Source organism: Carettochelys insculpta, chromosome 10 (assembly GCF_033958435.1).
Source record: "Carettochelys insculpta isolate YL-2023 chromosome 10, ASM3395843v1, whole genome shotgun sequence".
In the NCBI taxonomy this organism is placed as follows: Eukaryota; Metazoa; Chordata; order Testudines; family Carettochelyidae; genus Carettochelys; species Carettochelys insculpta.
The window spans coordinates 27,284,178-27,309,096 of record NC_134146.1 but is presented as its reverse complement, the minus strand read 5'-3'; the positions used below and the strand labels follow the sequence as shown (position 1 = coordinate 27,309,096).

Genomic DNA, 24,919 nt, shown 5'->3' with positions numbered 1-24,919 from the left:
TAGCCATGTTTTACCCTTATTCCATCAGCGGCGTATCTGTTGAGCTCAACAGGAATGCTACACAAAGATCGAGAGAAGATGGCCTTTTGTTTGGAAGACCAACAAAGGATATTGTACAACTGGTTATAACTAATGCTTAGACATAGCCTTCCTTTTTTGTTCTTACTAGTTTAGAGAACAAAATGCAATCCATGCTGTGTGCCAAAATTTGAGTATTTTAGGAGCTCTAGTGCCAGAGGATAAATAAATGCTTTCACAGGAAAATGGTAAAAATTCCTCCCTGCTCTCCTCCCTCCCCCTCCCCCCAAAAAAAAGGCCTCAGTAGTTTTGTTATGTTTATTTTTTTAAAAGCTGACGTGGTTACTTGCCATAAAACTTAAATTTGTCTTTCAAGAACCATTTGATTAGTAACACAATTTATTATCATAGGAATAAAAAATAAGTTTAAAAATGTTGTAAGTAGAACGTTTCCACACTTCTGCACATTTCTTCCATTTTCAAGGTAAAATAGCCAAATATTCTTGCAGAAATTAGTCTACAGAACAACAGATCACATTACTAACGATGTCCTGCTGGAAATTCTCAAATGGATCTGCTTAAATGCCACCAGTTGAACTGGTACACTTACTCAAGCAAACAAAAAGGGGGAGAGGGATAATCAGACTGTTTTTGTAAGAATACTTAGCTGTCCTTCTTTATAAGGGAAGAAATATGCAGAAGTTGAAATATTGAGGATTCTGCTTCACACACTTTTCTTTCCCTGATAATAAATATGCACCATGACCAATATTTTAGTTTTTCTTCTATTGTTCATATTTCAGCATTAGTAAACCTCTACACATATCATTGCACTACTTTTTTATCTAACGTACTTTTTTTTATTGAGAGTGCAACTATGATAAATTTGGACCCTGAAGCAAACTAGGCAAGATGTTTTAAAAAGTATCTTTTGACCCAAGATATAGGCTCCTGTTTACAAAAACAAATTGGCATTCATTTTGCCACACATAACATAGTCCATAGTTAACATCCCTACAGCTTATCAGTATAAATAAGTTAGGTCCCACTTTGTCGCAATATTTCCTGACTACTAAACACATTTGATAATTCTTTTATTCATCTGTAGCATTACTACAGGCTGCTAAAAAGCTAATGCATTCCATTTCATTGGGATTGAGGGAAAAGTAATATCTATATATATATGTATTTATGGCTTGTTTAGCAGTTAGGGATCCTTCAGATGAGGAATGGCACTTCATAAAATTGGATTTTTATTAGGCCTACTTTTAAAAATAAAGTCAAATTTCACTCTGTTCCTACTCAAGCAAAACTCTCATTGACCTCTAATGGGAGTTTTGCCCAAGTCATGATGTAATAGGAACTGGATAAGGACCTTAGGACTTGGCTTATTACTATTTATACCTTGTAGGATATTGGAGAAGGATATTAAAAGAAGAAAAAAGACAGCTACCTGCTTTTCACAAGTGTTGTTCTTTAAGTGTTACTTATGTTCATTCCAATAGTATGCATGTGCCATGTTCACAATTGTCCTCAGATTTTACCCTAGTGTTACCAGCTGAGGAGTCCCCTGGAGTGGTGCCTTTATGGCAGCGTACATAGGTCCCTGCAATGTGCCACCCACTCAATTTCTCCTCTCTAGAATACCTGACCACAGGGAGGTATCCAGGATTTGGAATGGAAATAAGCCACACATCTCAAAAAGTTAATAAGGTTAGGTAACTGTGTTTTCTTCTGAGAGTGGCTGCTCTTGTCCATTCAAAGCAATTTTGTCAGAGATGGAGTTGGAGTTCATCACCTTGCCAATGGCATCACTGCCCTGTTGAAAGCTTTATCATCCCTCACCTGTTGAGTGATAGCATAGTGTGATCTGAAGATACTGACAGAAGTGTTGTAATTGGCTGTGAGCCTGTGTGATGAGATTGGAGAGCACAGTAAGTTCCACTGCCCTGTCCACTGATTGGTTCAGCATCAAGGATGAACCAGTACAGTTGGGGCCACCTTGGTTGACATGAGGGTCACTGAAGTCCTGTCCTGCTGGATCTTGAGAAGGACCCAGTGTATGAGAGGGAAGGGTGGGAATGCACCCAACAGGTGATGTATCTATAGTGGGTAAAAAGTGTCCACAGTGGCTGTAGCTGTGTTTCTGAAAGGAGCAGAAGAGCTAGCATTTTCTGTTCTTCCATGTGGCTAACAGGTTCACACCGCAATAGCCCCACCTCAGGAAGACCAAAAGGGCAATGTCCACTCTGAGTGACCACTTGTGAGGGTTGAACAAGTGGCTGGGGTGTTCTACTTGTTGATTCTGTGCTCCCAGGAGATATGAGGCCTGTAGCTGGGCACAGCATGAGATTCAGAAGTCCCAGTCGGGGAGGTCTTGGGACAGGGGAGAAGAGCAAGCACTAGACTGTTTACATGGATGCTCTGGTGACCCTAACCTCTATACCATCAATGGCCAAGGGCATGGAGAAGTGTTACTTCATCCCTCAAAAGAGGTATAAGCATCTCTTCACCCACTCCCAACCTGAGACCCTAGTAGTGGATGAAGAAAAGCACAGAAAATGGCAGGGGCAGCCAAGGCCTACCCCCCGAAATAAAGATGCCAAGTAGCTTGACTATGTTGGGTAAAATATATGCTGGACTTGGGGGGCTTTAGCTCTGAACTTCCAACCAGCAGGTGGTACTTAGCTGTTATGCATACAACTTGTGGAATGCCTTCTCAAGTTTCAGGAACTCCTTCCATCTGAATTCCAACAGGAGTTCAATACAGTTATAGAAGGCGGCAAGGGGATGTTGTGAACCTCCTGGGATGGGTTTAATCACAGGGGTCCCCTTAAGCTCATCAACTGGTGTGCTGGTCATGCCACTGAGCTCACCTACCTGCCCTCTAGGGCTCCCCAAAACCCAGTCCTGCCAGGCCAGAAGCCCTGGTCTACCCCAGCCAAGGCACAGCATTGGGGTAACAATCTCCCCAGCAGAGCGACACAGACACTGACAAAGACCTCTGGAATCCTGGGTTCATCCAGAACAATGAACACCTAAGGAGGAGCAGCTGGTCATGGAAACTATCTGTGCTGCCCTGGAACCATACCTTCGGCCTTGGCGATAGTCCCAAGATGTCCAAAGAGACCATTGTACCACACGCTGCTATTAAGGTGACTAGAACCATCAGTCCAAGAGTTTTTCTGCTCTACCATGCTGAGGCCAGTGCTGGGATCTGGAGCAGTACCAGCTACAACAGGACATGAATGACTTTTCCTCAGATGCAGAGGAATAGTTGGAGCCAGCCTGAGGGTGCTAGGGAGTGATACTGAGGTGATGGAGAATGGTGGTGCACCATGGTGGGCTTGCCCCAGTGCCTGATAGGTGGCGCCACCATCAGTACTGCCAGTGGTACCAGAAGTAGTACAGGGGCAAGGGCTTGCACCACCTGCACATGAAGCAGTATCTGAGAACACAAGGCTAGGGACTTTGGCCAAGTCCCATGTGCCCTCAAAAGTGTCTGGTGTGGAGGAAAGTTCCAGGTCCTCCTCCAGCACTACTGGCCCAGGGTGTCCATACATACTGAACTCAATGGACCTGCCCTCGAGGCCAGAGTCAATGGTGTTGGAACAGATTGACCAGCCTTTTGGTGTCCCAACATGGGCTGCACCACACAGGTGCCTTGTTTTTCTTTGCTTTTCTTGGCACGGGAACAGCAACATTCTGCCTTTTTCTTCTTATGCAGCACCAGGGATTGTGATTGGTGTCGCACCAACGAGCTGCCTTCTGCACTGGGAGCAGTACCAATGCTCTTTAGGGAAGCCCTTCCTTGGTGCTGCGGTGTCATGTACCGACACTGGTGAACTGGGTGCTGAGGCTGCTGGTGCCAGCTGTTGTGCCAGTTGGGGCTGAAGAGCAGGCCCCATTAAAAGCAGTTAGTGGCAACAGTCTCTGTCTTTCACTTCCGAACTTGAAGCCTCTCCAAATGGTAGACTTGTCTTTCAAATGACCCTTTCCCAGGCATTTCAGGCCAGCAGCATGCTGATCCCCTCTGGGCATATACTTACTCCACAGCTTGAACCCCTAGGGCTGCTGCATGCTCTAGTGAAGGGGAAAAATGTCAGGTGGGAACCCCCAATTCAAATGTATTAGTGCACTAACTCAGATGGGAAAGATGAAGAACTACGTACAGGGAAAGAAAACCACTAGGAAAGCGCCTGCTAAAGCAAGTTGCTCCAATGACAGTTACTGGCAGTAAAAAGGAACTAAACAGATGGCAGCTCAGCAGGGACCACACTGCCACAAAGGCATCAATCCAGGGAAGCTTCACAGCTGACCCAATGGCTAGGGTAAAAACTTCTGACACTCGGGGATACAACATGCACACCTATTGGCATGGACATAAGCAATCGCTCAAGAAAAATTAAAATACATGTAACTTTGCAAATAAAATGAGCGTCAGTCCTTCCTTTCTCCCTCCCTCCCTTCCATTCTAGTCTCCATATTCAGTCTTTAATATGTCAAAGTTGGGCTTTGTATAAAAATAACTGGGTGAATTTCTATGTTTGTTATTTAGGTCACACTAGATAATTTAATGGCCCCTTCATGAATCATTAGGAAGATGCAACTGGCAATATTTGGGTGGTTCACAATTCAGACCTAGAAAAAAAATAAAGATTATTAACTTTAGAAGAAATCTTGGGTATTTCCTTATATACTTCTTATCTGAAGCATCTCACGAACAAAATAGTTTTAACATTTTTTCAAATGGTATTTGGAGACTAATTTGTAAGTGCCTTGATAATGTTCACGTAGCTGGAGGTTTTAGAGTGTATACCACAAGATGTATTTTAGTGTTACAAGGCAAGGTAGCACTGACAATTTGTATTCTGAATTTCCCACATTCAATTCTACCAGATGCTAACCTTTATTTAATGCAGTTTTTAAATGTATTTTAGTTTCTTTACTTCTAACACATCATTTGTCACAGAAAAATGGTTTTACACATAACCATGCTACTCTTCAGTAAAACTACCCCAAATTACTGTAACTTATCAATTAAGACAGAGTAGTAGTAGTAGCATCCTTCAGTCTATGTAGACTATGGATCGCGCCCTTCGTAGTTCCGTTTGGCATCCTCATTTACAGCATCAGCTGTGACTGTGAAGACCCACGTGAGAGTGACAGTCCTTGCTGCATCTGTTGCATATGTAATGGGTGCCTGGCAGGTCCTTGCTGTGCTTTCTGTGGGCTCGCTTCTCCTTTGCTAGCTGTCTGATCCTCAACTCACCCTTCTGAAGGCCCTTGTATAGTTCCTGCCTCCATCTGCTGTGATCATCTGCCAGCTCCTCCCAGCTGTCTGGCTTGATGTCTGCTTCCCTGAGGTCTCTCTTGCAAACATCTTTGTAGTGCAGCTGGGGGCATCCGGGAGGTCTTTTGCCAGAGGCTAGCTCGCCATACAGGATGTCTTTTGGGATCCTTCTATCATTCATCCTGTGGACGTGGCCAAGCCAGCGGAGCCACCGCTGCCTGAGGAGGGTGTGCATAGTTGGGATTCCAGCTTGCTCAAGGACAGTGTTGGACACTCTGTCCTTCCATGATATTCCAAGGATGCACCTGAGGCAGCACAAGTGGAAGACGTTCAGCCTCTTTTCCTGGCGGGCACACAGGGTCCAAGTCTCACTGCTGTAAAGGAGGGTGCTGAGGATGCAGGCTCTGTAGACTTGCATTTTGGTGTGAGCGTACAGCTTGTTGTTATTCCACACTCTCTCGCTGAGTCTGGACAGAGTTGTGGCTGCTTTACCGATCCTCCTATTTAGCTCAGTCTCCAAGGACAGGGTGTCAGTGATGGTGGACCCAAGGTAAACGAACTCGTGAACTACCTCTAACGTATAGTTGTCAATGCTGATTGATGGAGAATCAGCAACGTCCTGAGCAAGTACCTTTGTCTTCTTTAGGCTGCTGGAGAGCCCAAAGTCCTTGCATGCTTTGGAGAACCAATCCAGCAGCTTCTGAAGCTGGTCTTCTGTGTGTGACACGACAGCAGCGTCATGTGCGAACAGCATGTCTCTGATGAGGCCTTCCCGCACCTTAGATTTAGCTTTCAGCCTTGCAAGATTAAAGAGTTTCCCATGAGATCTTGTGTGCAAAATGATGCCCTCTGTTGAAGATCCAAAGGCGTGTTTAAGGAGGAGTGTGAAGAAGATCCCGAACAATGTTGGACCAAGGACGCATCCTTGTTTGACGCCGCTCCTGATGCTGAAAGCATCCGACAATGTGCCATCATATTGGACGGTTCCTCATGTCTTCGTGGAAAGACTGGATCATCTTGAGTAACCGTGGCAGACAACCTATCTTGTGGAGCAGTTTGAACAGTTGTTCCCTGCTGACCAAGTCGAAGGCCTTGGTTAGGTCAATGAAGGCAATATAGAGTGTCTTCCTCTGCTCCCTGCATTTCTCCTGCAGCTGCCTCAGAGAGAAGACCATGTCAATGGTAGATCTCTCTGCGCGGAATCCGCACTGTGATTCAGAATACACTCTCTCAGCAATCTTCTGGAGTCTGCCGAGGATGACGCGAGCGAACAGTTTACCAGTGATGCTTAGGAGGGAGATTCCACGGTAATTGTTGCAGTCGCTTCTGTCTCCTTTGTTCTTATACGAGGTTATGATGTTAGCATCGCACATGTCCTGTGGAACCTCTCCCTCTCTCCAGCACAGGCACAGTAGCTCATGTAGGGGTTCCAGGAGAGTGTCTGTAGCACACTTGATTACCTCTGGTGGTATACCATCCTGGCCCGGGGCCTTTCCTACTGCAATGTTGTCAATGGCTTTCTTCAGTTCATCCACAGTTGGTTCCTGATCCAGTTCATCCATTACTGGTAGGAGTTCGATGGCATCGAGGGCTGAATTGACCACAATGTTCTCGCATGAGTACAGCTCGGAGTAGTGCTCGACCCAGCACTCCAGCTGTTTGGCTTTGTTAGTGATGACATCACCAGATTTGGATGTCAGAGGTGCCATCTTGTTCTGGGTGGGTCCTAATGCCTTCTTGATGCTCTTGTACATTCCCCAGAGGTTACCAAAGTCAGCACTGGTCTGGATGCTGCTGCACAGCTCGAGCCAGTAGTTGTTGGTGCAGCACCTGGCCGTCTGCTGTACTGTTTTTCTGGCTGCTCTGAGTGCTTGCAGGGTATTCTGGCTTGGCGAATGTTTGTACTCCATGAGCCCAGCGTGCTTTTTTTTGATGGCTGGAATCATCTCATCGGAGTTAGCTTCGAACCAGTCATTTGTGTTTCTAGCTCTTCTTCCAAACACTGACAAGGCCATGTTGTACATTGTATCCCTCAGATGCTGCCATCTGGATGTCACATCGGCAGCCCCAGGGTTGCTGCGCAGATTCTCCTCGAGGGTTGCTCTGAACTTTTCAGCTCTCTCTGAGTTAGCTGTCTTTCTGGCATCGATGCGGGGCCTTCCAGTTGGTTTAGAGCGGTGCAGCTTCTTGGGAATCACCTTGAGTTTGGAGAAAACTAAAGAGTGATCTGTATCGCAGTCAGCACTATGATAGCTGCGTGTCAGAAGGATGTTTTTGAGATTATCACGTCTAGCAATGACCACATCTAGTTGATGCCAGTGTTTTGAGCGTGGGTGTCTCCATGACATTCTGTGCTGTGGCTTGGTTTGGAAAAATGTGTTTGTGATGCACAGATTGTGGTATGTGCAAAGTTCGAAAAGACGCTGACCATTTTCATTCATTTTTCCCACACCGAAGTGGCCTAAGCAGGAAGGCCACGAGTCACGATCGGCTCCAACTCTTGCATTGAAGTCACCCAGAATGTACAGTTATTCGCAAACGTTTGCGCTATGGCAGCACTAAGCACGTCATAAAACTTGTCAACTTGTTAACGTACCGATTAAGACAGAGGAATGTGATTATACAATGTGAAATTATGAAATTAATAATTAACTATCTTTCAGTCAAGGAGTTTTGCTATCTTAATGTTCTGAAATGCCCCCTTATCTGCCATGTCTACTACTGTCCAAAATATTTGACAGGTGCCCCTCTTACTTAAAGAATCCTGAAACAGTGTTATTGTTGGTACCCTATACCTTACTAAACATGGATACTGCATTATTAATACTCAGCCTCACTGGGTGATAAAATCTTTGTTTGCATTTATATTGAATAATGATTTTAAACAGACACAAAGCCTGGGCACTTGGGTCTTTTACCACTCAGATATACTAGACCTAAGATTTGGTGCCACTCATATACAGTAGTGATATATTCAACATACCATCTTGCCGACAGTAATTCTCTTGTTACGTGGCATATTCCATTCAGTTAGACACCAACTGACCTTTAAGCACTCAATTTGCTTGACAAAATCTGTCTAGATGAGGTATCAGATGATTCTTAATTGAAATCTGTGCCAAATTTTCATCTGTCTCAGACCCCTACCCCCACCCACATATGCACACAGAGTTGGAGTTTTTACAGCGTGTTGGGGAAAGGGAAGATGTGTGGGTATCTGTGGGAAAATATATCAGAATTTAAGCTCTGCCATTAAGGCTGGTGTAGCTTGTGCATGTGTGTATGCATACCCATCCTACACATTAAAAAACTCAATGAAGGAGTCTGGCTTCTTGAGGCCCAGTTCTTCTGCGGACTCCCGTAAGGTGGTGCAAACACAGCACTGTCTCATTGCAGGACTGCACTTCTCAGGGACAACTGAGCCAGTTGTGACTAGTGCCTAGACACCATGGCTCTTCAGCTAGATATTAAGCATCCTTAAGTTACTTCAGAAGTGTTGTTTTTTTGTGAAGCTATAGACTAACATGGCTACCCCTCTGAGACTAGATAATAAATAGTAAAGTTAATACATAATTCTTGTAAAGACTGTATACCCTGATAAGCCGCACAGCTTTTGCAAATGTGCACAACTCATTATCCCCCTACTCTTACAATACAGAGAGGTTAAATCAACTGCCCATATTCACTCAGAAGTTCATTAGCTAAGCCGGGAGCTGAACCCATGTTTTTGACACCTACTCCCCTCACAGACTGATGCTTTTTAAGCCAGCAAAACATATGTCTTTGCTGACTTTCTATTAACAGAGAGTGATTTTCTGAAGGTCACATTAACCATATGGAGACATTTCTTTATCTATCTCTAGTACGGTCTCTCAAAGTTCCTGCTGTGTGTGATTTAAGACAAGCTATGTGGTGACTAGTTTGTACGGGTGTGGCAAATCTGTGGTTCTTGAATGACATGCAGCTCTTTCACAGTTAGAGTGGAGCTGCTGGAGACCCCCTCCCTCCATAATGCACCCAATATTCTCCACCTACAGAACTGGAGCTTAGGACTTTTACCTTGCAGTGAGGCGTGGTGCTAGGGGCTTCTGCTCCATTGTGACAGGGCTATAAGGGCTCTAGCCCAGAAGGTGGGACAGGGAAGAAATCAGGGCAGGTTGTGGATATCTTGCATGTATTCAATCTGAACTCAAGATGGATAATAAGCAAGCAGCAAATCACCTGAAACACAACCTAGATCACCTGTATGAAGGCTTTGAGGCTGACCAGGAGAGTCACAGGACAGGGGAAACTGAAAGATGTAAAAGAATAAGGCCCACTCTCGGTAACAGGCTAAGCATCAAGAACAAGAAAGTAAGACTGGGCATGAAAAGGGAAGACGATAGGGAGTCTTCTTAGGAGCCTGAAAAGATAACGATTAAAATCCAATAACATTTAAACACGATGAGGAGACTGAGCAGGGTTTAGTGGGCAGTTTCTATTTTCCATTGGTAAGCCACTTGTGATTTCTCCATGTGTAAAGTGTGTTTCTGTTATACGTCTCTATGAAATGTTTGTGTGCGCGACTTGCTCCAACTATCACATGTTCCTGAAGGGTTAAACTATAATCCAGAGAACTTGCAAATGTGGAGCTCTGGGGAGGCTGCATGACCAGGGCAGCCGGAACCCCATATCCTAAAAGTGGTACCACACAGGAAGTCTGCAATGAGCCTGAGAGATCAGAGTCAGTAACTGCATAGGCTCCAATGCTGCACTCTACATACCGTCACCTGGGGAGAATCCAACTGGGGGAGTTCAACTAGAATTGTGACAGATGCATTTTATTCTATTTTTACTGTACCTTCTTTTATTTCCTAGACAGAGTGCAATGAGTTTTTATCCTTGTGGAATCATTTCTTGTCTGGTTTTAATCATTAAGTCAGCAAGCACTGTCTTGCCAAAGTTGGAAGTGTTCTGGCCACTGTGTAAGTGTCAGAGCTCATCAGTTGTTTTCTTCACTTATACCCATCTCTAACTGAGCACACACACATTTCTGGATGAATAATAAATTAGCTTATGCTGAATGTTTTTTTATATAATTTGCTGTTTAAATAAGTCAGAAAAGTGGGCAGTGTTTTGGTTTCAGATAGCTTTCCATTTCTGTACCTTAAAGACAACAGTTTGAGGTGATTAGTCCATTAATGTGTGCGGATACTTTTTTAAAAAATATATGCAATGTGCGTTAGAAAAGTGACCATTAGGAGGGACACAAATTACTATTCATGGGCAATTCAATAACAGCGCAACAAAATGGCTTAGTTATAGTGTCCTATGCTAAGGCAAAAAGAGCAAGGCATGAATTTTTAAAGTCTCTTACACATAAATCAGGAGAGACCAGAAGAACTAGTATATTGTATTAAACTGACCCTGGATTAGATTTGGCAAGTCCAGGAGGCAATCCTCACCTCATGCTTATTAAATCTAAGAATAAGTATGGTATACCATACAAAAGGGTCTCAAGGAAGAGGATACATTGGCTATGTTTACACCAGAGAAATCTGTCAACAGAAGTTATTGTCTGAAGATACCTTCCAACAAAACTTCTGTTGACAAATTGTGGTCAGACTCCAAAGCAGCTTGAAAAAGTGATCCACTCTCTCAACAGAGAGTGGCCAGACTGTCCAGCTGCTCTCTTTGCAAAACGGCCAACCAGAAGTACAGTAAACAGGGCTGCCCAGTGTCCAGGGCTACAGTTGCACTACAGTGCTCTATTGACAGAAGTCACTGTTGGAAAAGATTTCCTGACAAATCTTCTGTCGACAGAATATGGCCACACACAACAGCCAATCAGAAGAGTGCTGTGCTCTGTTGACAGAGTGTCCAGACTGCCTGGCTGTGCTCTTGAAAAAACAGGCACCTGGAAGCACAGCAGAGAGGGCTGCCAGGTGTTCTGGATGCCTTGTCTGCTGAGAGAAGGTCCTGGCAGAGCATCCACACAGTTTTTTTATCGACAGAATCTGTTGACAGCAGTGTTATGCCTCCTGGCTTAGAGGCAGACCACTGCTGCCATAAGTCCTGAGTTTTGCTGATAAACTGTTGACAAAACACATTTTGTGTGTGGACGTTCCACCAGTTTTGCCAACAAAACTGGGGTTTTGTTGGCAAAACTCACTAGTGTACCCGTAGCTGCAGAAGCCCTATCTGTCTACAGACTTCCCAGAATGTCCAGACTGGCTTTCTGTTGACAAATCTCTGTTGACAGTGGCGTTCTGCCTCATGGGGGAACGACAGGACACTGTTGACAAAAGTGCCTCATTTTGTCACTTTACTGCTGATAGAATGCCTTGGGAATCTGAACGTTCCATGGGTTATGTCGACAAAGCCCTCTAGAGTAGACATAGCCATTATGATCATCAACATTAGTACCTGACATTTATTCATTTCCTGAAGTGCTTTACAAACATAAAGTAAGCAATACTCGTAAAATTCTTGAACACTATTAGGTACTGAGAGCTCATTAAAGGAACTAGTTGAATAGCGGAAAATCTGATTCCCAAATATTTGATTCACAAGTATTTGAATCTGATTCACAAGTATTTTTGCACATAAAAGACCCAAGTTCAGTTATGAATACTGGAACCATATTAGTTAGTGATGACAGTTTGCCCTGGTGCTAAGTAATCAGGAAAATATTCATCAGACAAATTTAATTTAAGAAAATTTAGTGCAATACATGCATTTTTTATTTGTGATTTGGTGTTTGTCTTTTTAAAGACCAGTACCCTTCTGAAGTGACCTGTACAATCAACCAAGCACAACCAATGATGGGCCAGAGAGTAAAGAGGCTGTAAAACACCCATTTACTGCCTTGTGTCTTTGTGTCATCTCACCATTTCCTGTGTGTTGTAAAGAGCTGTTATTTTTGGCCCACGTGCAAATGGCCTGGAGAGAGCAGAACATAGATGTCAGCTCCTTGATATGCCTGTGGCATAGTAAATCTGTCATAATTTACTGGGGTTAATTTAATAACTAATAGTTGAACCATATTATGATGAGGAGTTCATCTGAAGGGGCAGATTCTATCTTTAAGTACAAACTGATTGTGCTTTGTGCTGAAGGACGAATTTGGGCCAATTCAAAGAAAGCACATAATCATGTAAATCTCACTGACCTCAGTGAATGGTCTCCTGCTTAAAGTCAAGTTCTTTAAGCATCTGCTTAGGCCTTTCTTGATTTGCTCATAACTATGAATGGAGCCAGTGTCTAATGCCAGAGGAACATTAATTCTGCCTCCTAGTGCATATGCTGTAGGATACAGTCTTTATGTATCCAACAGTGTTGACAAAAAGTATGCTTATTGTAAAAGTGTGCTTTACAAAAAACCCAAATACCCAGGTATTTAAGTGGATAATGTCAGAAAAATGCTTTGCATTTCAGAGATTAAGTACAGAGCCATTACAAAGCAGCAGAAGGCTGCTTTTGGGCTTGAGGTAGAAATTGTCAAAGCCTGAGGAATCATGGTCACCAAATGCAAAAAATCCTGTATATGGAATTTACTCCTTCCATTGGCTGTAGGGTTCCTTCTATACTGATAAAGCCTGTCCTGGACTACAGTTGTTACTCTTGTCAGTTTTTCAGAGGACATGCTACCTCAAGAAGAGTCAGTTGGGCACAATGACAATTAATGGCCCTCCTTGTTCAAAACACATCTTGGAACTTTCAACCCAACAAAATCTATGCCAAGTACTTGAAGCTCTGACTGTAACATTCCTGTTAACGTTTCCTAAATTCCTGCTATCTGATGGGTGCTTCTTAAGGTTCCAGGCTTAGAAATGAGTATTTTTCATTTTTCCATTTCTATGCTTGCACAACTCTTGGTGGCACTGTGCCAAAACAGTCATTTATACATAAAGTAGAAGGCTTTGCATACCATTCTGGCCTATGTCTAAAGAATGTTCTCATAAACAGAACTAATTCAGCTAGTAATTTCTCTTCCATCTTTCTCCCTTGCAGACAATTAAAATGTTACAATTCAATCAGATACCTGGGAAAACATATAATATACATCTACAAAACAAATGAAGAAATTGTATCTGCAAACATTGTGGTAGTATAATAAAGGTTTTGAGAACCCAATATAGTATATCAGAAGGGTTAAACTAGGTTTTTGCTATTAGACTTGAAAATAGGCAACTCATGCCAAATTCCATGAATATTCAAAATGGAAGACTATTTGCACAATGGGTTTTTTCTGTCGATGAGAAGATATTTGCATTCACTTAAGAATGAAGCAGAGCTTTTATTTTTGGCAATGCAGAGAAGTGTGTATGCAGAAGTCAGCTAGCACCTCAAATGGATGGGAGAAGGCTCCCCCAGAGCAGCAACACAGTTTTTTTGTCGACACAATCCGTCAACAGCAGCGTTGTGTGTCATGGCTGAGAGACAGCACACTGCTGGCAAAAGTGCTTAGTTTTGTCAACAAACTGTCAATAAAATGCATTTTGTATGTGGGTGTTCCACCAGTTTTGTCAACAAAACTCATCATTATAACCATAGCCTGATTAAACTTTCCATTTAATTCTACATTTCAGCATTTCACCAAAGTTAAAAGATAGAGTTTCAAACATTAGCTCAGTGGTTTGAGCATTGGCCTGCTAAACCCAGGGCTGTGAGCTCAATCCTTGAGGTAGGCCATGCAGGTATTGGGGCAAGTAGACATGCTTGGTCCTGCCAAGTGGGCAAGGGACTAGACTAGATGACCTCCTGAGGCCCCTTCCAGCTCTAGGAGATGTGTACCTCCAATTACACACTGGCTATGTCTACCCTATGACCATCTGTCAACAGAAGTGCCTGCTGGAAGAGATGTTCTGGTAAAACTTCTATAGCCAGATCATGTCTACACATAAGAAGAGATTGATATTTTGATCCACTCTGTTGACAAAAGTTTGTCTACATGGCTTTTTTGTCAACAGTTTCTGTCAACAAAACTCATTTCATGTATAGATGCTCCATAAGTTTTGTTAACAAAACCCCAGTACTCAAACCAGAGATGCTAGATGAACTGCTGGGTTAAGCTGCTTTGCCTGACTCAATATTGCAGCAGGGTGGAATTTAAACCCTACTACCTTTTGCTAGTTATGCTTTAACTCTCGTGATAGCTAGCAGAGTTAAAAGCTGTGTAAAGCAATGCTGAGTGATTATTCTATTGCAGAAGGAATCTTTGTATTACAGTTTGTAGTTCATAAGTATAAATAGGATATTGTGGTTTAACTCAAATATTTAGACACTACTTAAGATTACTGTTACAGGCTTGAATAAAGACTTGTAATGTTATGACTGGAACGATACTCAGACTCATCCATGCACATAGATCCAAGAGCATAAAGTTACTTTACAAACTAATATTTACAAGAAGTCTTTCATCTTTTATGCATGTGTTCAACAGGGTATTTGCAACACATTTGTAATGAATTGTCTCTTCCAACCCAGATTACTGGTATCTGGCCCCTTTAACAATTGCGTATATCCTAAATAAACTTCTCAGCTCATAACTTTTCATTGCTTTAAATTACACCATTCATCCATTCAGAGACAGATCCAGACCTAGTCTTAAATTGTTATTTTCTCTTGTGAAATGTCCACCAAACACATACATTTATTTTTTTTAAAAAGAAGTCTGTTGCTGTTCCCAAGAACGTAACTAAAAAACATCTATTAAAATCATGCATTTCTTGGACAACCAAAATTCCCACAGTAGTCAACAGCAGTTTTGGGTGCACAAGCAAATCCAACAAGACCTCCATTTTACTAGGATAGTACATTGGCTAACACCTTTCCCTTAGCCGCATGAATTTCTGCTAAATAAAGAGAAACAGACTGAATACTCTCTCTTTCTGAACAGACAGTGATGTTAAAGTCTGCTAACTGTAAGAGAAAAATCATTGAGGAAAAATATTAGTTTCAACCTTCTAGAAGGACCAAGCAGGTGATGCAGAATATGAAGCAACTTACTGGTGGTTCCCTTTTCAAAAGATAAGCACCCACTGACTCATCAGGAATAAATAGATAAAATAAATTTACTGTGACGTATTTCAAAGTATGTGCCTCATTTTTATGAGATATGTTGAGGAGATACTGTGATGACATTAAAATAAGAGCTCAAATTATTACATATGTAACCAGATATACATTTTGTAATTTATATTCCAACTGTGCGTATTTAACAATACCTCACAGTTATCCTGAAAACTAGAGGAGACTCAGCTTTTTTTTTCCCCCCAAAGTCTCTTTTAACTTTGGAATAAAGTTAAAAGGGACTTTAGAAAAAAAAGCTGTCTCCTCTAATTTTCAGGATAACTGTGAGGTATTGTATTAGAAATTACACATGTTCTAATATATATCTATATATTCTCTTCCACTAATAACTAGAATCCTGGATTTAAATGGTTACATTAAAGAATTCAGATGTGCTAACCATACAATTCAAATTTACTGATTTCTCTGCAAAATAGCTCTCATTTTCACTTCTCTCTCTCAGGCTATGTTCCGTGCTACAGCTTTAATCAGCATAACTTATAGTGTTCAAGGGTGTGAATAAAACACTCACCTCCCTCGAGAGACAAACTATGCTGACAGAAGCGCTCATGTTCACAGTGCTGTGCTGACAGGAGAGCTTCTTCTATTATGCCGCAATGCTACACATGCAGACATACTCCGGGTGGCAAAGGCAGGGAGGCGAGTGGGGACAGAGAGATGACACTATAATGAAAATATTTATACCAAGGGCCACATACTCAAGCAGAACAAACCAACCAAAATATCCAAAGACTGCTTTGTAATCAGACACCATCAGATGTAACTTGCAATTAGATATTCCACATGATCCTGCAAATAAGCTCGTACATTCTGCCACTTTGTCAATGTTTAATAACCTAAAACAGAGGGGCTGTAACTGGAAAGGGGCATGAGGCATGAGAAGCTTCAGGAATAAAACACACACACACACACACACACACACACACACACCTTATTGTGCACATTTTTTCCCCTAGACCAAAGCTGATTCTTCCAGATACATCAGGTCCTCAGATGGTGCTCTTCATTTTGATAGCTTTCTGTTAAGCTTTTATAGCATTGTACAAAGTCACTGCCATATGTACATTAATCCGCTTGCTAAAACACAGTCTGCACATTTAATTACAAGCATTGACCACAATTATAGTTTTGTTTTTGCTTTTATTACAATGGGTCATTGCTCTGTTTGAATCAACGGGTTTTAAAATTTAGTGAAAGTTGATTTCTTTTCAATGAGCATGTATATAGTAAACTCTTTCATACCTGGCGTTCAATCATCCAAAACTCTCAAATAACCAGCATTTTAACCACAAATAAATTTTAGTTAGGTTTTCCATAAATACAGTATAGTGAAAATACAAATAAATACAGCAAATACAGTATAAGTTTATAGTGTACAGTACTACTGTTGTTGGTAAATAAAGTACTCTTCATACTTTTTTTTTTTTGGTTAGTTTCTTAATACCTTGCCTTTTTTTAGTGTTATGCATTGCTATGTATACCTCTCTGTTATCCAAAATATTTGAATATCCAGCAGCCTCCCGTTCCCGAGCTGATGGATATGAAAGAGTTGTTTACTGTATTTAGCGGTGAGTGGGGGCATACACACTAGTACAGACACAAAGAAGGGGGGCACAATCAAATAAGAGTTAGAACCACTGATCTAAACAAACAATACACAAAATCAAAAGAAAACAGATAAATCCATCATTCATTTTTCTGTAAGATACAGCCTTAAAATACAGTAGACCTAAATATTATTTCAGTTTGTACAAGCTAACGACTTTTTTCCAGGAATGTTTACTTCTGAGCCCATGCCTTCTAGTAGTCCCACTTACCACAGTAGTAGGTTCTTCACTCATTAGGAAATGTATACAATTACCAGGCCCTAAAGCAAACAAACAAACAAAAAAAAAAAACCCACTACCCCAATTTAATTTTTGAAATAAGATAGAAAGCCACCTCCTCATACATACACACACACACACACACACACACACACACACACACAAAAACTCATGAGCCCTACAAAATACCATTATGGTTAGAAGAATCTGGTCTCATACATTAAACCCAACAGTTGCATTTCATTATATTTTTGAATCAATTTGTAGATAACAAAAGTACACAGCTTTATTGCAACACTTGCAATCATGGGAAAGAGATTTAACTGACTGTCTATGAAGAATTTTAGGCTCAGTGTAACTTTGTTTTTTCTTTACCTCTCATTTAGGAGATAGGGGGGACATCAGGTGACGTGTAAGACTTATTTAACAAATACTGATTTACAATAAGACTCAGGTCTCAATATTTAACTATATTAAGTACAAGATGAACATCTCTAATCCAAGACTCTAATCCTAATCTGGCAACATCCATAATCTGGCAAGCTTTTAGTGAGGTGGACACTTATGAGTGTGGCCAACTTCCCTGTAGTCCATGGATTCCCAAACTGGGGGCTGTGCCTCTCTGGAGGGTGAAAAGAAATTCCAGAGGGGTTTGTGAGGCAACCTAGCCCCCCCCCCACCCCAAGAAAGAGCCGGCCCTTGCTTCTGGCTCTCAGTCCCTGCCATTTCATGTGGGTGACCCAGCACAGCCACTATAAAAAGCAGGTGGACAGCCAAGTTCCATGTGGAGCTAGCTGCCACCTGCAAAAGTGAGTCAGTGTGGTTTGGGGGCTGCAGGGAGGAGAAGTGGGGGAGAATGGGGTTAGATAGGGGGCTGGGGGGGGGCTGTCTTGGGACAGGGGATGGGGTCAGGTTGGTGAGTGGGTGTCTGGCCCTGGCAGTGCAGGGCTCAGGTGGATTGGGTGGGTGGGTGTCAGGCCCCAGCAGCACAGGGGTTGTGCGGCTTGGGCTGATGGGTGGGCAGCTGGCCCTGGCAGCGTGGGGCTTGGGTGGGCCACGCAGGTGGCTGGTCCCGGCAGGGCAGGGCCTCAGCGTCTGGCAGGCGGCAGGTAGGTGGCTGGCGCAGGCAGATCTGGTGGCTAGCATGAGGCTTAGGCAGCTGGCCAGCTGGTTCTGCACCAGACATCTGTAAGGGGCCAAGAAGACTATATGTGCTTATTTTTAATTTTAAATAATATTTTTATATCAAGTGTTTGTGTTTATTTTAAAACACAAATTTAATTTTTTGTTAAAGGGGGGGATGGATAATGTTAAAGAAGGGGGGGCATGAGGGTTTCTCACGAATTAAAAGCGGGGCATGATGCTGAAAATTTTGGGACCCACAGCTGTAGTCCAAAAGAGTTTACAGCCACCAGTTCTGGCTCTCTGGGTTTTGAGCTGTTATTTAGCTCTCATTTACCCCTAAAGAGCTCAGTAAGCAGTGGAAGTGTTGGTAATGCTGCTAGACAATATTGACCTCCTGTGGTTTGGCACATTCTCTCATTCAGCACCAGTCAGATCCCGAGGGTGCCAGACTAGAGAGGTTCAGCCTGTACTCATAAGGGCCCTATCACCATAGCATATGAGAGCCTCTTAATTTGACATGGCTTTATCCTCACAACAACACCCCAGTTATCTAGGGAAGCACTATTATACCTGCTTCACAGATGGAGAATTGAGCAAGAGACTTTTCACAGCCCCAGTGATGCTGCTGTAAAAAAGGAAAACATAAGTCTGGGATGCATTAACAGGTGCATTGTGAACAAGACACGAGAAGTCATTCTTCCGCTCTACTCTGCGCTGGTCAGGCCTCAAGTGGAGTATTGTGTCCAGTTCTGGGTGCCGCATTTCAAGAAAGATGTGGAGAAATTGGAAAAGATCCAGAAAAGAGCATCAAGAGTGATCAAAGGTCTAGAGAACATGACCTATGAAGCAAGACTGAAAGAATTGGGCTCGTTTAGTTTGGAAAAAAGAAGATTACAGGGGACATGATAGCGGTTTTCAAGTATCTAAAAGGGTGTCACAAGGGAGAGGGAGAAAACTTGTTCTCTTGTCCTCTGAGGATAGAACAAGAAGCAATGGGCTTAAACTGCAGCAACGGAAGTTTAGGTTGGACATTAGGAAAAAGTTCCTAACACTCAGGGTGGTCAAACACTAGAATAAATTGCCTAGGGAGGTGGTGGAATCTCCATCTCTGGCGATATTTAAGAACAAGTTAGAGAAATGTCTGTCAGGGATGGTCTAGACAGTACTTGGTCCTGCCATGAGGGCAGGGCCTGGACTCGATGACCTCTCAAGGTCCCTTCCAGTCCTAGCATTCTATGATTCCATTATTCACTACTTTGCTAAAATAATGTATTTCTGTTTAGAACCTGAACTGCATCCTTACTTCAACTAACAGAACCACTGGTAGCACAACTTGCTCTCAGGCACACACACTATGACACACGATACCTACAAATGTGTCCCATGTCTTTTGTGCCGTTACATTTATATTGCATTGCCAAAGTTTCTGAGTTAATGGGCTTTGTGGTCTCCTTGAGACAATCCCATTTATATTTTAGGCAGTGCCTAATTTCGAGCATTTTGAGCAGATCTAGAGAAGTAGTTATTCCTCTTTATTCAGCACGGGTGAGGCCACATGGGGAATATTATGCCCAGTTTTGCCCCCCCCCCCATAAAAAGGATGTGGATTTGCTGGAGCAGGTTCAGCGAAGGCACAAGACCTAGGCTGAGGGATTTGGGCTTGTTTAGTTTACAGAAGAGAAGACTTCGAGGTGATTTAATAGCAGCCTTCAACTTCCTGAAGGGGAGCTCTAAAAAGGAGGGTGAGAAATTGTTCTCAGTGGTGTCAGATGGCAGAACAAGGAGTAATGGTCTGAAGTTGAAGAGGGAGAGGTGTAGGTTAGATATATGAGGAAAAAACTACTTCACGAGGCGGGTGGTGAAGCATTGGAATGCGTTGGCTAGAGAGGTGGCGGCTTCTCCATCCCTTAAGTCCCGGCTGGACAAGGTCCTGGCTGGGATGACTTAGTGGGGGTTGATCCTGCTTGAAGCAGGGGGCTGGACTGGATGACCTCCTGAGGTCCCTTCCAGCCCTGTGATTCTGCGATTCTATAATTTGTAGTGAAAGAGGTGCTGGCATGTAAGCAATTGGATGCAGAGGCTCACGCTATTTTTCACTTGCATAACTGGTGCAACAAGCTGAGACTATGAACTGCCAAGTCTAGAGGTGACAGGGCTCAGCCCCTGCAATTCACCTCAGCTGATCTAACTTCATTTCAGACCCAGGTGGCTTGCTGTCTCAGGGGTAATGACAGTGACCACAAAGCAAAATACTTCTTTTTTTTTTCCAGAATAAAAGCATGCCAGAGAAAACTTATCTTAAATGCAATACCTTCTGCATGGAGACTCTAGAATATTTTAAAAGTACTTCAGGTGCTTTCATTGAGCTTGTCTCTGGTCACAAACTCATGTTAGTTCTTGGATCTGAGTATCAGACCATCTCTGCCAGGTCAGAGCTTTTACTTGATACAGTTACAAGTCCTTTGTCCTTTTAGACTTCCTGAACAAGGGGGCACAACTTCAGAAAACTTGCTACCTGTCTTGTTACAGCATTGGGAATTTCCATTAATTATCCCCCACTGACCTGAATTCCTGCAGGACATGCTTGTGAACTCATCCACTGAGGCAGGAATATACTCACTAAAAAGCTCGTAAACACATACAACATTTATAAAAGTGATACAGCAGTCTTTGAATTTTCCAAATGCCCCCAGCACTGGGTCATCTCAATATAGTAGAATTTGAACAGTCCATGTTTCCAAAATCTCATCTCTTTCACAAGCATTTTACCTGTTCATACTTGCTTCCAGATCATACCACGCTTTGCTTTGTATGACAAGGAAGTTAGGAAGGAGTCTGACATTGTACCCTTTCTAATTAATTGTACCATGCTGTCCCCCACTGATGCAGAGGAAAGAGGGCTGTTGTCTGTGGGCCCCTTTGAAACACCACAGCAGTGCTGCTCTAGGTCCATGGTGCTGAGAGCTGACTGCCCTTGGTCCTGCCCCTTCCACTCGGCCCCACCCCTTCCATGGCATGAAGCCCGCCTCCTCTCCCCCACCTCCGCCACCTTGCCCTGTGGCCTGCAGCGGCTGTTGGCGCCACTGTTCTTAGAGCTGTGTGGTACTTGTTGATTTCTTAACAGTGATTATGTTAGTAAATACCCATTTACAGACAAAAATACAGACAATTAAGTGCATAGAGCTAACATGTTAAGTGTGAGGATGTGTAAAGAATATTGGAAAAGCTTTCTGGTGTATATTGAGGGGGTGACTGTTTCTGTCCACTGAAGGTGTTTTTTTTTTTTAATTTATTTTTTAAACTGAAGCTATTTTAGGTTTTTAGTGGTCAGTCTCATTACTCAAATATGAACATTTACAGGAAATAATAAATATGTGACTATTATAGTGAGGTCAAGAAATTCAGTAGGAAGAATGCTGATATCATCACCATTATCATCAACTGTGGGCTCAGCGCCCATTGGTGGCTGGTTCCTCTCTCACTATTTCCTTCCGTCTTTCCCTATCCAGTGTAGAGGGGCTTGATTTTGGTAGACTAGCTCCTCACCAACCTACTATATGGTCTACAATTGTTAACATGTAATTTGTATTTTTAAATGTGTTTATTCATATTATAGATCTGCATACATTTTAACAGCAAGAAGTAACGTTGATTTCATGTCCTGTATTTGACCACAGGAAATTCACTGAACAATAGCTCACAAGATTAAGCAGAACTTTATAGGCAAATGTAATAGAATGGAGGAGGAATACTTCAAGTAACAGCAATGCGTACATTTTTTTTCTTTTAAATTGAAGATTCATGAAGGCAACACGTGAATCATAGAAAATAAAAATTATGGATATCTGCAACTGTCCCAAAAATCAGGAATAGTGAGTTACCCTAGGCAAAGAGAAAACCAGGTATTAAGATTTTGAAAAGCAGTTAGTGATATTGGGCACCTGATCTGAGACAACTTTTTATTTTAAAACATTTCTTTTTAAAACTTTCTATTTAAAAAATGTAGGTTTCAAATTGGACTCCCAGAAATGGAAGAACCCAGAATCAGCCACTTTTGAAAAGCTCAGCCATTAAGATCCCTTTCCAGTAAGCTGAGACAACATTCCCTATGGTAAGTAATAAACATGTGCAGCCTAGATCCCAACCTTATTTCTTTGAATTCCAGTCAGCCCACTATTTGAGAAGTTTAGTGTTCTGTTGCTCACAGTCACATTTTTGCAAGATGATTAAAACAATTTGGGAAGAGGGTGAGTGAAATTATTTCCTGTATCCTGCTCTCCTAGCTGAAAGTACCAAATAAAATCTACCAAAACAAACAGTATCCATGTTTCCTTTGTCTAAGTTTTAAAAACACTCTTCTCTCCCTCTGGCAAGCCAATCTGTCTGAGGTTTGTGATCCTGGCTCTGTTTTCTAACTTGTCAACCTTGTTGCTCAGTGCTTTATCATCTTTAATAGCTAGGGCAATCAGTGTCTTGTGAGCAGAAGCTATATTTTCACAGCATGAATTTTTAATCTGATTTGAAGAAACTGATTCTTTTACCAACAATTTAACAACATCTTTTAAAGATGCCAAACACACATATGAATATGAGACAACATTTTGGTAATTGCTACGGTTGAGAATTTAATTCAGCTATTGCCTTCACACAGAGTTCCTGAAGAGCGAGAGAACAACTCCACCACTAAATAGGGATATAAGCATGAATCATAATGTTGGCATATTGCACTGAGTGAGTGTTGAACCACTGTATTTGTTTCACATATTTGCTACAATGAATCAAATTAAGGTCTGGTGTAACTGCACTGAAGTGAGTGGTAAATCAGGGATAAGCTGTCTACTTAAATAAACCAGTGTTTCCCAACCTTTTCTTCACTAGTGTGAGCCACCAATCATGCCCTCAAATGCTCAAGGACCCCCATCAAAGCCAATTCTAGCTGCTACATACACTTCATTAAATGAAAAAGAAACCGCAACATAGATTTTGAGGCAGCAATTAACATCATCAGAAGACATTTAATTTCAAAACAATAATTGATTACAACTTTGCAATTTATTTAAACTTATTTTCTATGATAATTTTAATTTATCTTTCTTTTTTTGCCATGGACCCTCTGCAATACCCTCACAGACCTCTAAGGGCCCACGGACTCCAGGTTGGGAACCACTGATCTAGAGAGTTTCCCTCCCCAACCCTCCAGCTGTGCTGAGAAAGATCGGGGAAAACACTAGAAACGCTACTATTTGTTATTCATTGTTCCCCCCCATGCTGCCTGTCAGGTTACTTACATAATTAAGCAATTCTGTAATCAGCAGCCCACACAGAACAAAGTGTGATGTGCTTAGATTAGAGTCACAAACTGCATAAGAACTATAAAAGTCCCCAAAGAACCGACATCAAACCCCATCTCCCATTTGTTGTACATAAAAAGAAGAAACTAAGTGAAGGAAGCCTGTTTTGAATTTTCTAGCATTGGTTTCAAAGCCTTTCTTGACCTTGCCTGATTTCTTGTATGACATTCCACCTTCAGAATTACTCAGAAAGCTGACACTCAAAAAACAGACACTGGAAAAACTCAAAAAGTCAGAATACAAAGAATGAAAAGAGCTTAACATACTACCGAGCCCTTGCAAGCAGACTAGATCTCACACACACTTCTTTTCAACCGTGCAGTTTGGGAAATTTTCCTAATCTAAAGTCTGAAGGTCTTATTCCAGGAGAAAAGGCCCATCTAAGAAGTTGGCTAGGTGAGCTGAAGAATGGGGATAGACAAATGCATGGATGTTCCTTTTCTTTCTGCTTTCTGCAGCACAGATAGCTTCAAAAATGAAAATCCAGAAAGAGATGTGATGAGGCTGTGGCTGTGGCCGCACTAGCAGCTCATTTAGAAAATTATTTTGAAATGAGGGGCAATTTCGAAATGAGCAGGAGAGCAACTACACAGCAATTTTTCATTTAGAAATTAATTTCGAAATTAAAAGGCGTTCATTTCAAAATTGTTAGTCCACTCCTGGTTTGGGAAAAATGCCTCCTTTTGATGTTAATTTCAAAATTAAATGTGCGTAGCTGCTCCCTGGCTGCCATTTCGAAATTAAAAGTCCTCCACAGAGCCGGCCCCTCCCACCAGCAGCCAGAGCTCTATGGCTGTCAGCTGCGGGTGCCTTAAAGCTGCAGGGACACAGAAACCCCATGCAGGAAGCTGAGAGTGCGCTGGCAGACATAGGAGCATGAGGTGGCCAGACAACACTCCCTAGCACTCCCAGAAACTGATGCCCCACCGTGGCCAGCAGCCAAGACCCCCATGATCCCTGTGGAGCCAAGGGGTCCAGGTGGCAGGGCTTCCAGGGCTCTGGGCAGCCCCCAAAAAAGAGGGGGGCCCTCTGGATAGAAGCTGAAGTCTGGAACCTGCTGGCTGTCGGGGGGGAGGAGGACATCCTGCTCAGGGTGCAGGGATGGAAGAGAAATGCAGATGCCTTCGCCCACCTCACGAGCAACCTTGCCGCAAGGGGCCATCCCCTCTGGACCCCCAACCAGGTCCGCTCCAAAGTCAAGGAGCTGTGGCAGGGCTATGCCTGAGCAAGGG

General features: G+C 42.5%; 1 long non-coding RNA gene across 2 annotated transcripts in view; it reads right to left on the bottom strand.

Moving 5' to 3' along the window:
• LOC142018524 (uncharacterized) overlaps positions 1 to 24,919 on the bottom strand; it is a 58,718-nt gene that overhangs the window by 2,276 nt on the left and 31,523 nt on the right. The gene's annotated exons all lie outside the window — the stretch shown is intronic.